This window comes from Hemiscyllium ocellatum, unplaced genomic scaffold (genome assembly GCF_020745735.1).
Source record: "Hemiscyllium ocellatum isolate sHemOce1 unplaced genomic scaffold, sHemOce1.pat.X.cur. scaffold_2078_pat_ctg1, whole genome shotgun sequence".
NCBI classification, from domain to species: domain Eukaryota; kingdom Metazoa; phylum Chordata; class Chondrichthyes; order Orectolobiformes; family Hemiscylliidae; genus Hemiscyllium; species Hemiscyllium ocellatum.
The window spans coordinates 1-12,441 of NW_026867964.1; the positions used below are offsets into that span (position 1 = coordinate 1).

General features: G+C 54.7%; 11 non-coding genes across 11 annotated transcripts; all 11 read right to left on the reverse strand.

Moving 5' to 3' along the window:
• Positions 1–803: 803 nt before the first annotated feature.
• Positions 804–876, reverse strand: trnak-uuu (transfer RNA lysine (anticodon UUU)). The gene has a single exon. It is a non-coding gene; the product is annotated as a tRNA-Lys (tRNA).
• Positions 877–1,952: 1,076 nt separating this feature from the next.
• trnak-uuu (transfer RNA lysine (anticodon UUU)) lies at positions 1,953–2,028 on the reverse strand. Its single transcript has one exon. It is a non-coding gene; the product is annotated as a tRNA-Lys (tRNA).
• Positions 2,029–3,102: 1,074 nt separating this feature from the next.
• On the reverse strand, positions 3,103–3,175 carry trnak-uuu (transfer RNA lysine (anticodon UUU)). Its single transcript has one exon. It is a non-coding gene; the product is annotated as a tRNA-Lys (tRNA).
• Positions 3,176–4,253: 1,078 nt separating this feature from the next.
• On the reverse strand, positions 4,254–4,325 carry trnak-uuu (transfer RNA lysine (anticodon UUU)). Its single transcript has one exon. It is a non-coding gene; the product is annotated as a tRNA-Lys (tRNA).
• Positions 4,326–5,401: 1,076 nt separating this feature from the next.
• On the reverse strand, positions 5,402–5,474 carry trnak-uuu (transfer RNA lysine (anticodon UUU)). Its single transcript has one exon. It is a non-coding gene; the product is annotated as a tRNA-Lys (tRNA).
• Positions 5,475–6,547: 1,073 nt separating this feature from the next.
• On the reverse strand, positions 6,548–6,620 carry trnak-uuu (transfer RNA lysine (anticodon UUU)). The gene has a single exon. It is a non-coding gene; the product is annotated as a tRNA-Lys (tRNA).
• A 1,076-nt stretch (positions 6,621–7,696) lies between these two features.
• Positions 7,697–7,769, reverse strand: trnak-uuu (transfer RNA lysine (anticodon UUU)). The gene has a single exon. It is a non-coding gene; the product is annotated as a tRNA-Lys (tRNA).
• Positions 7,770–8,845: 1,076 nt separating this feature from the next.
• Positions 8,846–8,918, reverse strand: trnak-uuu (transfer RNA lysine (anticodon UUU)). Its single transcript has one exon. It is a non-coding gene; the product is annotated as a tRNA-Lys (tRNA).
• A 1,075-nt stretch (positions 8,919–9,993) lies between these two features.
• On the reverse strand, positions 9,994–10,065 carry trnak-uuu (transfer RNA lysine (anticodon UUU)). The gene has a single exon. It is a non-coding gene; the product is annotated as a tRNA-Lys (tRNA).
• Positions 10,066–11,141: 1,076 nt separating this feature from the next.
• Positions 11,142–11,214, reverse strand: trnak-uuu (transfer RNA lysine (anticodon UUU)). The gene has a single exon. It is a non-coding gene; the product is annotated as a tRNA-Lys (tRNA).
• A 1,076-nt stretch (positions 11,215–12,290) lies between these two features.
• On the reverse strand, positions 12,291–12,363 carry trnak-uuu (transfer RNA lysine (anticodon UUU)). The gene has a single exon. It is a non-coding gene; the product is annotated as a tRNA-Lys (tRNA).
• Between the last annotated feature and the right edge of the window lie 78 nt (positions 12,364–12,441).

Below are 12,441 nucleotides of genomic sequence, written 5' to 3' on the forward strand. Positions count from 1 at the left end.
TGAGGCAGCCTCGTCATCATCCCTCCAACACCACGCACAGTCCCTACCCCCAGCATCCACTCTCTGACTCGACACAATCCACCCCACCACAAGCCGCAGACACCGGACACTCCCACACGCACTGCCACTTCACCATCAGCTCCAAAACAAGGAAGATGCGCATGAAGGTTCCGTTTGATGTGTCGGAGTTGATGTAGAAAAAAGGCAGACCATCGATGAGAGCTGTCTCCATAAATCGAAACTTCAGCATGTGCAAATATAATCAGGATTTCACTGCTGCCTCCAGCGCCACGGACCCATGTCGGATTCGAACTTCGGTCGACTCCCTGCGTGGAGTTTGCCCATTCTCCCGTGTCTGCGTGGATTTCGTCCGACGGATCGCTTTCTCCCACAGACCAAAAGTGTGCAGGTCCGGTGTTCTGGCCATGCTAAATTGCCCATTGTTTTCAGGGATGTGTAGTTTCGGTGCATTTGTTCGGGGGTAAATGCATAGTCATGCGGTAAGGGTTTGGCTGCCTGGGGGATGCTCTTTGGGAGAGTCGGTCGCCTGTTTCCACAGTCGAGGGATTCTATGCTAATTTCTGATTTCGCAAATTTGGAGGATCTGAAAGAGATCAATTCAAACAGAAGTCACGCGTTGCGGAGAAACACCGCGAGTTTGGCAGCACCTGCGACAGTTCGGAAATGCAGGCAAAACGGGCCTGTGCTTGCTTCCGCCACCGCCAGAACGGGAGGGCCATTGAGTCTGATTTGCTCGCACCGCCTTCTCTGTTGTTCCGTGGCAGTGCAATTTAAAAGCGACCCGCCCGAGCAGGGACTTGAACCCTGGACCCTCAGATTAAAAGTCTGATGCTCTACCGACTGAGCTAACCGGGCTCTGGCGCGGCTCGGCCTGAGCCGGGTAAGACGTTCACGCTTCACACTGTCGCGCGCCATTCTGACACAATCCACACAATTCAGTGGGAAAGACTGGCAGCCCCGGCTGTGCAGGGCCGATTCCAAGCCGCCATTCTCTCTTCATCACCCCCACTCCATTGTCGCACCGTCCTCTCTCTACTGTAACAACCCTCCTCAACACACACCTCTGGCACCGTCCAAGCCATCAGCAAGCTTACAACACAGCACCGCCAAAGTAAGAACGGTGCTCATGAGGCAGCCTCGTCATCATCCCTCCAACACCACGCACAGTCCCTACCCCCAGCATCCACTCTCTGCTCGACACAATCCACCCCACCACAAGCCGCAGACACCGACACTCCCACACGCACTGCCACATCACCATCAGCTCCAAAACAAGGAAGATGCGCATGAAGGTTCCGTTTGATGTGTCGGAGTTGATGTAGAAAAAAGGCAGACCATCGATGAGAGCTGTCTCCATAAATCGAAACTTCAGCATGTGCAAATATAATCAGGATTTCACTGCTGCCTCCCAGCGCCACGGACCCATGTCGGATTCGATTCAACTTCGGTCGACTCCCTGCGTGGAGTTTGCCCATTCTCCCCGTGTCTGCGTGGATTTCGTCCGACGGATCCGCTTTCCTCCCACAGACCAAAAGTGTGCAGGTCGGTGTTCTGGCCATGCTAAATTGCCCATTGTTTTCAGGGATGTGTAGTTTCGGTGCATTTGTTCGGGGTAAATGCATAGTCATGCGGTAAGGGTTTGGCTGCCTGGGGGATGCTCTTGGGAGAGTCGGTCGCCTGTTTCCACAGTCGAGGGATTCTATGCTAATTTCTGATTTCGCAAATTTGGAGGATCTGAAAGAGATCAATTCAAACAGAAGTCACGCGTTGCGGGAGAAACACCGCGAGTTTGGCAGCACCTGCGACAGTTCGGAAATGCAGGCAAACGGGCCTGTGCTTGCTTCCGCCACCGCCAGAACGGGAGGGCCATTGAGTCTGATTTGCTCGCACCGCCTTCTCTGTTGTTCCGTGGCAGTGCAATTTAAAAGCGACCGCCCGAGAGCAGGGACTTGAACCCTGGACCCTCAGATTAAAAGTCTGATGCTCTACCGACTGAGCTACCGGGCTCCTGGCCGGCTCGGCCTGAGCCGGGTAAGACGTTCACGCTTCACACTGTCGCGCAGCCATTCTGACACAATCCACACAATTCAGTGGGAAAGACTGGCAGCCCCGGCTGTGCAGGGCCGATTCCAAGCCGCCATCTCTCTTCATCACCCCCACACTCCATTGTCGCACCGTCCTCTCTCTACTGTAACAACCCTCCTCAACACACACCTCTGGCACCGTCCAAGCCATCAGCAAGCTTACAACACAGCACCGCCAAAGTAAGAACGGTGCTCATGAGGCAGCCTCGTCATCATCCCTCCAACACCACGCACAGTCCCTACCCCCAGCATCCACTCTCTGCTCGACACAATCCACCCACCACAAGCCGCAGACACCGACACTCCCACACGCACTGCCACATCACCATCAGCTCCAAAACAAGGAAGATGCGCATGAAGGTTCCGTTTGATGTGTCGGAGTTGATGTAGAAAAAAGGCAGACCATCGATGAGAGCTGTCTCATAAATCGAAACTTCAGCATGTGCAAATATAATCAGGATTTCACTGCTGCCTCCCAGCGCCACGGACCCATGTCGGATTCGAACTTCGGTCGACTCCCTGCGTGGAGTTTGCCCATTTCCCCGTGTCTGCGTGGATTTCGTCCGACGGATCCGCTTTCCTCCCACAGACCAAAAGTGTGCAGGTCCGGTGTTCTGGCCATGCTAAATTGCCCATTGTTTTCAGGGATGTGTAGTTTCGGTGCATTTGTTCGGGGTAAATGCATAGTCATGCGGTAAGGGTTTGGCTGCCTGGGGGATGCTCTTGGGAGAGTCGGTCGCCTGTTTCCACAGTCGAGGGATTCTATGCTAATTTCTGATTTCGCAAATTTGGAGGATCTGAAAGAGATCAATTCAAACAGAAGTCACGCGTTGCGGGAGAAACACCGCGAGTTTGGCAGCACCTGCGACAGTTCGGAAATGCAGGCAAAACGGGCCTGTGCTTGCTTCCGCCACCGCCAGAACGGGAGGGCCATTGAGTCTGATTTGCTCGCACCGCCTTCTCTGTTGTTCCGTGGCAGTGCAATTTAAAAGCGACCCGCCCGAGCAGGGACTTGAACCCTGGACCCTCAGATTAAAAGTCTGATGCTCTACCGACTGAGCTACCCGGGCTCCTGGCCGGCTCCGGCCTGAGCCGGGTAAGACGTTCACGCTTCACACTGTCGCGCAGCCATTCTGACACAATCCACACAATTCAGTGGGAAAGACTGGCAGCCCCGGCTGTGCAGGGCCGATTCCAAGCCGCCATCTCTCTTCATCACCCCCACTCCATTGTCGCACCGTCCTCTCTCTACTGTAACAACCCTCCTCAACACACACCTCTGGCACCGTCCAAGCCATCAGCAAGCTTACAACACAGCACCGCCAAAGTAAGAACGGTGCTCATGAGGCAGCCTCGTCATCATCCTCCAACACCACGCACAGTCCCTACCCCCAGCATCCACTCTCTGCTCGACACAATCCACCCCACCACAAGCCGCAGACACCGACACTCCCACACGCACTGCCACATCACCATCAGCTCCAAAACAAGGAAGATGCGCATGAAGGTTCCGTTTGATGTGTCGGAGTTGATGTAGAAAAAAGGGCAGACACCATCGATGAGAGCTGTCTCCATAAATCGAAACTTCAGCATGTGCAAATATAATCAGGATTTCACTGCTGCCTCCCAGCGCCACGGACCCATGTCGGATTCGAACTTCGGTCGACCCCTGCGTGGAGTTTGCCCATTCTCCCGTGTCTGCGTGGATTTCGTCCGACGGATCCGCTTTCCTCCCACAGACCAAAAGTGTGCAGGTCCGGTGTTCTGGCCATGCTAAATTGCCCATTGTTTTCAGGGATGTGTAGTTTCGGTGCATTTGTTCGGGGTAAATGCATAGTCATGCGGTAAGGGTTTGGCTGCCTGGGGGATGCTCTTGGGAGAGTCGGTCGCTGTTTCCACAGTCGAGGGATTCTATGCTAATTTCTGATTTCGCAAATTTGGAGGATCTGAAAGAGATCAATTCAAACAGAAGTCACGCGTTGCGGGGGAGAAACACCGCGAGTTTGGCAGCACCTGCGACAGTTCGGAAATGCAGGCAAAACGGGCCTGTGCTTGCTTCCGCCACCGCCAGAACGGGAGGGCCATTGAGTCTGATTTGCTCGCACCGCCTTCTCTGTTGTTCCGTGGCAGTGCAATTTAAAAGCGACCCGCCCGAGCAGGGACTTGAACCCTGGACCTCAGATTAAAAGTCTGATGCTCTACCGACTGAGCTACCCGGGCTCCTGGCCGGCTCCGGCCTGAGCCGGGTAAGACGTTCACGCTTCACACTGTCGCGCAGCCATTCTGACACAATCCACACAATTCAGTGGGAAAGACTGGCAGCCCGGCTGTGCAGGGCCGATTCCAAGCCGCCATCTCTCTCATCACCCCCACTCCATTGTCGCACCGTCCTCTCTCTACTGTAACAACCCTCCTCAACACACACCTCTGGCACCGTCCAAGCCATCAGCAAGCTTACAACACAGCACCGCCAAAGTAAGAACGGTGCTCATGAGGCAGCCTCGTCATCATCCCTCCAACACCACGCACAGTCCCTACCCCCAGCATCCACTCTCTGCTCGACACAATCCACCCCACCACAAGCCGCAGACACCGACACTCCCACACGCACTGCCACATCACCATCAGCTCCAAAACAAGGAAGATGCGCATGAAGGTTCCGTTTGATGTGTCGGAGTTGATGTAGAAAAAAGGCAGACCATCGATGAGAGCTGTCTCCATAAATCGAAACTTCAGCATGTGCAAATATAATCAGGATTTCACTGCTGCCTCCCAGCGCCACGGACCCATGTCGGATTCGAACTTCGGTCGACTCCCTGCGTGGAGTTTGCCCATTCTCCCCGTGTCTGCGTGGATTTCGTCCGACGGATCCGCTTTCCTCCCACAGACCAAAAGTGTGCAGGTCCGGTGTTCTGGCCATGCTAAATTGCCCATTGTTTTCAGGGATGTGTAGTTTCGGTGCATTTGTTCGGGGGTAAATGCATAGTCATGCGGTAAGGGTTTGGCTGCCTGGGGGATGCTCTTGGGAGAGTCGGTCGCCTGTTTCCACAGTCGAGGGATTCTATGCTAATTTCTGATTTCGCAAATTTGGAGGATCTGAAAGAGATCAATTCAAACAGAAGTCACGCGTTGCGGGAGAAACACCGCGAGTTTGGCAGCACCTGCGACAGTTCGGAAATGCAGGCAAAACGGGCCTGTGCTTGCTTCCGCCACCGCCAGAACGGGAGGGCCATTGAGTCTGATTTGCTCGCACCGCCTTCTCTGTTGTTCCGTGGCAGTGCAATTTAAAAGCGACCCGCCCGAGCAGGGACTTGAACCCTGGACCCTCAGATTAAAAGTCTGATGCTCTACCGACTGAGCTACCCGGGCTCCTGGCCGGCTCCGGCCTGAGCCGGGTAAGACGTTCACGCTTCACACTGTCGCGCAGCCATTCTGACACAATCCACACAATTCAGTGGGAAAGACTGGCAGCCCCGGCTGTGCAGGGCCGATTCCAAGCCGCCATCTCTCTTCATCCCCCCACTCCATTGTCGCACCGTCCTCTCTCTACTGTAACAACCCTCCTCAACACACACCTCTGGCACCGTCCAAGCCATCAGCAAGCTTACAACACAGCACCGCCAAAGTAAGAACGGTGCTCATGAGGCAGCCTCGTCATCATCCCTCCAACACCACGCACAGTCCCTACCCCAGCATCCACTCTCTGCTCGACACAATCCACCCCACCACAAGCCGCAGACACCGACACTCCCACACGCACTGCCACATCACCATCAGCTCCAAAACAAGGAAGATGCGCATGAAGGTTCCGTTTGATGTGTCGGAGTTGATGTAGAAAAAAGGCAGACCATCGATGAGAGCTGTCTCCATAAATCGAAACTTCAGCATGTGCAAATATAATCAGGATTTCACTGCTGCCTCCCAGCGCCACGGACCCATGTCGGATTCGAACTTCGGTCGACTCCTGCGTGGAGTTTGCCATTCTCCCGTGTCTGCGTGGATTTCGTCCGACGGATCCGCTTTCCTCCCACAGACCAAAGTGTGCAGGTCCGGTGTTCTGGCCATGCTAAATTGCCCATTGTTTTCAGGGATGTGTAGTTTCGGGTGCATTTGTTCGGGGTAAATGCATAGTCATGCGGTAAGGGTTTGGCTGCCTGGGGGATGCTCTTGGGAGAGTCGGTCGCCAGTTTCCACAGTCGAGGGATTCTATGCTAATTTCTGATTTCGCAAATTTGGAGGATCTGAAAGAGATCAATTCAAACAGAAGTCACGCGTTGCGGGGAGAAACACCGCGAGTTTGGCAGCACCTGCGACAGTTCGGAAATGCAGGCAAAACGGGCCTGTGCTTGCTTCCGCCACCGCCAGAACGGGAGGGCCATTGAGTCTGATTTGCTCGCACCGCCTTCTCTGTTGTTCCGTGGCAGTGCAATTTAAAAGCGACCCGCCCGAGCAGGGACTTGAACCCTGGACCCTCAGATTAAAAGTCTGATGCTCTACCGACTGAGCTACCCGGGCTCCTGGCCGGCTCCGGCCTGAGCCGGGTAAGACGTTCACGCTTCACACTGTCGCGCAGCCATTCTGACACAATCCACACAATTCAGTGGGAAAGACTGGCAGCCCCGGCTGTGCAGGGCCGATTCCAAGCCGCCATCTCTCTTCATCACCCCCACTCCATTGTCGCACCGTCCTCTCTCTACTGTAACAACCCTCCTCAACACACACCTCTGGCACCGTCCAAGCCATCAGCAAGCTTACAACACAGCACCGCCAAAGTAAGAACGGTGCTCATGAGGCAGCCTCGTCATCATCCCTCCAACACCACGCACAGTCCCTACCCCCAGCATCCACTCTCTGCTCGACACAATCCACCCCACCACAAGCCGCAGACACCGACACTCCCACACGCACTGCCACATCACCATCAGCTCCAAAACAAGGAAGATGCGCATGAAGGTTCCGTTTGATGTGTCGGAGTTGATGTAGAAAAAAGGCAGACCATCGATGAGAGCTGTCTCCATAAATCGAAACTTCAGCATGTGCAAATATAATCAGGATTTCACTGCTGCCTCCCAGCGCCACGGACCCATGTCGGATTCGAACTTCGGTCGACTCCCTGCGTGGAGTTTGCCCATTCTCCCCGTGTCTGCGTGGATTTCGTCCGACGGATCCGCTTTCCTCCCACAGACCAAAAGTGTGCAGGTCCGGTGTTCTGGCCATGCTAAATTGCCCATTGTTTTCAGGGATGTGTAGTTTCGGTGCATTTGTTCGGGGTAAATGCATAGTCATGCGGTAAGGGTTTGGCTGCCTGGGGGATGCTCTTGGGAGAGTCGGTCGCCTGTTTCCACAGTCGAGGGATTCTATGCTAATTTCTGATTTCGCAAATTTGGAGGATCTGAAAGAGATCAATTCAAACAGAAGTCACGCGTTGCGGGAGAAACACCGCGAGTTTGGCAGCACCTGCGACAGTTCGGAAATGCAGGCAAAACGGGCCTGTGCTTGCTTCCGCCACCGCCAGAACGGGAGGGCCATTGAGTCTGATTTGCTCGCACCGCCTTCTCTGTTGTTCCGTGGCAGTGCAATTTAAAGCGACCCGCCCGAGCAGGGACTTGAACCCTGGACCCTCAGATTAAAAGTCTGATGCTCTACCGACTGAGCTACCCGGCTCCTGGCCGGCTCCGGCCTGAGCCGGGTAAGACGTTCACGCTTCACACTGTCGCGCAGCCATTCTGACACAATCCACACAATTCAGTGGGAAAGACTGGCAGCCCCGGCTGTGCAGGGCCGATTCCAAGCCGCCATCTCTCTTCATCACCCCCACTCCATTGTCGCACCGTCCTCTCTCTACTGTAACAACCCTCCTCAACACACACCTCTGGCACCGTCCAAGCCATCAGCAAGCTTACAACACAGCACCGCCAAAGTAAGAACGGTGCTCATGAGGCAGCCTCGTCATCATCCCTCCAACACCACGCACAGTCCCTACCCCCAGCATCCACTCTCTGCTCGACACAATCCACCCCACCACAAGCCGCAGACACCGACACTCCCACACGCACTGCCACATCACCATCAGCTCCAAAACAAGGAAGATGCGCATGAAGGTTCCGTTTGATGTGTCGGAGTTGATGTAGAAAAAAGGCAGACCATCGATGAGAGCTGTCTCCATAAATCGAAACTTCAGCATGTGCAAATATAATCAGGATTTCACTGCTGCCTCCCAGCGCCACGGACCCATGTCGGATTCGAACTTCGGTCGACTCCCTGCGTGGAGTTTGCCCATTCTCCCCGTGTCTGCGTGGATTTCGTCCGACGGATCCGCTTTCCTCCCACAGACCAAAAGTGTGCAGGTCCGGTGTTCTGGCCATGCTAAATTGCCCATTGTTTTCAGGGATGTGTAGTTTCGGTGCATTTGTTCGGGGTAAATGCATAGTCATGCGGTAAGGGTTTGGCTGCCTGGGGGATGCTCTTGGGAGAGTCGGTCGCCTGTTTCCACAGTCGAGGGATTCTATGCTAATTTCTGATTTCGCAAATTTGGAGGATCTGAAAGAGATCAATTCAAACAGAAGTCACGCGTTGCGGGAGAAACACCGCGAGTTTGGCAGCACCTGCGACAGTTCGGAAATGCAGGCAAAACGGGCCTGTGCTTGCTTCCGCCACCGCCAGAACGGGAGGGCCATTGAGTCTGATTTGCTCGCACCGCCTTCTCTGTTGTTCCGTGGCAGTGCAATTTAAAAGCGACCCGCCCGAGCAGGGACTTGAACCCTGGACCCTCAGATTAAAAGTCTGATGCTCTACCGACTGAGCTACCCGGGCTCCTGGCCGGCTCCGGCCTGAGCCGGGTAAGACGTTCACGCTTCACACTGTCGCGCAGCCATTCTGACACAATCCACACAATTCAGTGGGAAAGACTGGCAGCCCCGGCTGTGCAGGGCCGATTCCAAGCCGCCATCTCTCTTCATCACCCCCACTCCATTGTCGCACCGTCCTCTCTCTACTGTAACAACCCTCCTCAACACACACCTCTGGCACCGTCCAAGCCATCAGCAAGCTTACAACACAGCACCGCCAAAGTAAGAACGGTGCTCATGAGGCAGCCTCGTCATCATCCCTCCAACACCACGCACAGTCCCTACCCCCAGCATCCACTCTCTGCTCGACACAATCCACCCCACCACAAGCCGCAGACACCGACACTCCCACACGCACTGCCACATCACCATCAGCTCCAAAACAAGGAAGATGCGCATGAAGGTTCCGTTTGATGTGTCGGAGTTGATGTAGAAAAAGGCAGACCATCGATGAGAGCTGTCTCCATAAATCGAAACTTCAGCATGTGCAAATATAATCAGGATTTCACTGCTGCCTCCAGCGCCACGGACCCATGTCGGATTCGAACTTCGGTCGACTCCCTGCGTGGAGTTTGCCCATTCTCCCCGTGTCTGCGTGGATTTCGTCCGACGGATCCGCTTTCCTCCCACAGACCAAAAGTGTGCAGCTCCGGTGTTCTGGCCATGCTAAATTGCCCATTGTTTTCAGGGATGTGTAGTTTCGGTGCATTTGTTCGGGGTAAATGCATAGTCATGCGGTAAGGGTTTGGCTGCCTGGGGGATGCTCTTGGGAGAGTCGGTCGCCTGTTTCCACAGTCGAGGGATTCTATGCTAATTTCTGATTTCGCAAATTTGGAGGATCTGAAAGAGATCAATTCAAACAGAAGTCACGCGTTGCGGGAGAAACACCGCGAGTTTGGCAGCACCTGCGACAGTTCGGAAATGCAGGCAAAACGGGCCTGTGCTTGCTTCCGCCACCGCCAGAACGGGAGGGCCATTGAGTCTGATTTGCTCGCACCGCCTTCTCTGTTGTTCCGTGGCAGTGCAATTTAAAAGCGACCCGCCCGAGCAGGACTTGAACCCTGGACCCTCAGATTAAAAGTCTGATGCTCTACCGACTGAGCTACCCGGGCTCCTGGCCGGCTCCGGCCTGAGCCGGGTAAGACGTTAACGCTTCACACTGTCGCGCAGCCATTCTGACACAATCCACACAATTCAGTGGGAAAGACTGGCAGCCCCGGCTGTGCAGGGCCGATTCCAAGCCGCCATCTCTCTTCATCACCCCCACTCCATTGTCGCACCGTCCTCTCTCTACTGTAACAACCCTCCTCAACACACACCTCTGGCACCGTCCAAGCCATCAGCAAGCTTACAACACAGCACCGCCAAAGTAAGAACGGTGCTCATGAGGCAGCCTCGTCATCATCCCTCCAACACCACGCACAGTCCCTACCCCCAGCATCCACTCTCTGCTCGACACAATCCACCCCACCACAAGCCGCAGACACCGACACTCCCACACGCACTGCCACATCACCATCAGCTCCAAAACAAGGAAGATGCGCATGAAGGTTCCGTTTGATGTGTCGGAGTTGATGTAGAAAAAAGGCAGACCATCGATGAGAGCTGTCTCCATAAATCGAAACTTCAGCATGTGCAAATATAATCAGGATTTCACTGCTGCCTCCCAGCGCCACGGACCCATGTCGGATTCGAACTTCGGTCGACTCCCTGCGTGGAGTTTGCCCATTCTCCCGTGTCTGCGTGGATTTCGTCCGACGGATCCGCTTTCCTCCCACAGACCAAAAGTGTGCAGCTCCGGTGTTCTGGCCATGCTAAATTGCCCATTGTTTTCAGGGATGTGTAGTTTCGGTGCATTTGTTCGGGGTAAATGCATAGTCATGCGGTAAGGGTTTGGCTGCCTGGGGGATGCTCTTGGGAGAGTCGGTCGCCTGTTTCCACAGTCGAGGGATTCTATGCTAATTTCTGATTTCGCAAATTTGGAGGATCTGAAAGAGATCAATTCAAACAGAAGTCACGCGTTGCGGGAGAAACACCGCGAGTTTGGCAGCACCTGCGACAGTTCGGAAATGCAGGCAAAACGGGCCTGTGCTTGCTTCCGCCACCGCCAGAACGGGAGGGCCATTGAGTCTGATTTGCTCGCACCGCCTTCTCTGTTGTTCCGTGGCAGTGCAATTTAAAAGCGACCCGCCCGAGCAGGGACTTGAACCCTGGACCCTCAGATTAAAAGTCTGATGCTCTACCGACTGAGCTACCCGGGCTCCTGGCCGGCTCCGGCCTGAGCCGGGTAAGACGTTCACGCTTCACACTGTCGCGCAGCCATTCTGACACAATCCACACAATTCAGTGGGAAAGACTGGCAGCCCCGGCTGTGCAGGGCCGATTCCAAGCCGCCATCTCTCTTCATCACCCCCACTCCATTGTCGCACCGTCCTCTCTCTACTGTAACAACCCTCCTCAACACACACCTCTGGCACCGTCCAAGCCATCAGCAAGCTTACAACACAGCACCGCCAAAGTAAGAACGGTGCTCATGAGGCAGCCTCGTCATCATCCCTCCAACACCACGCACAGTCCCTACCCCCAGCATCCACTCTCTGCTCGACACAATCCACCCCACCACAAGCCGCAGACACCGACACTCCCACACGCACTGCCACATCACCATCAGCTCCAAAACAAGGAAGATGCGCATGAAGGTTCCGTTTGATGTGTCGGTGTTGATGTAGAAAAAAGGCAGACCATCGATGAGAGCTGTCTCCATAAATCGAAACTTCAGCATGTGCAAATATAATCAGGATTTCACTGCTGCCTCCCAGCGCCACGGACCCATGTCGGATTCGAACTTCGGTCGACTCCCTGCGTGGAGTTTGCCCATTCTCCCCGTGTCTGCGTGGATTTCGTCCGACGGATCCGCTTTCCTCCCACAGACCAAAAGTGTGCAGCTCCGGTGTTCTGGCCATGCTAAATTGCCCATTGTTTTCAGGGATGTGTAGTTTCGGTGCATTTGTTCGGGGTAAATGCATAGTCATGCGGTAAGGGTTTGGCTGCCTGGGGGATGCTCTTGGGAGAGTCGGTCGCCTGTTTCCACAGTCGAGGGATTCTATGCTAATTTCTGATTTCGCAATTTGGAGGATCTGAAAGAGATCAATTCAAACAGAAGTCACGCGTTGCGGGAGAAACACCGCGAGTTTGGCAGCACCTGCGACAGTTCGGAAATGCAGGCAAAACGGGCCTGTGCTTGCTTCCGCCACCGCCAGAACGGGAGGGCCATTGAGTCTGATTTGCTCGCACCGCCTTCTCTGTTGTTCCGTGGCAGTGCAATTTAAAAGCGACCCGCCCGAGCAGGGACTTGAACCCTGGACCCTCAGATTAAAAGTCTGATGCTCTACCGACTGAGCTACCCGGGCTCCTGGCCGGCCCCGGCCTGAGCCGGGTAAGACGTTCACGCTTCACACTGTCGCGCAGCCATTCTGACACAATCCACA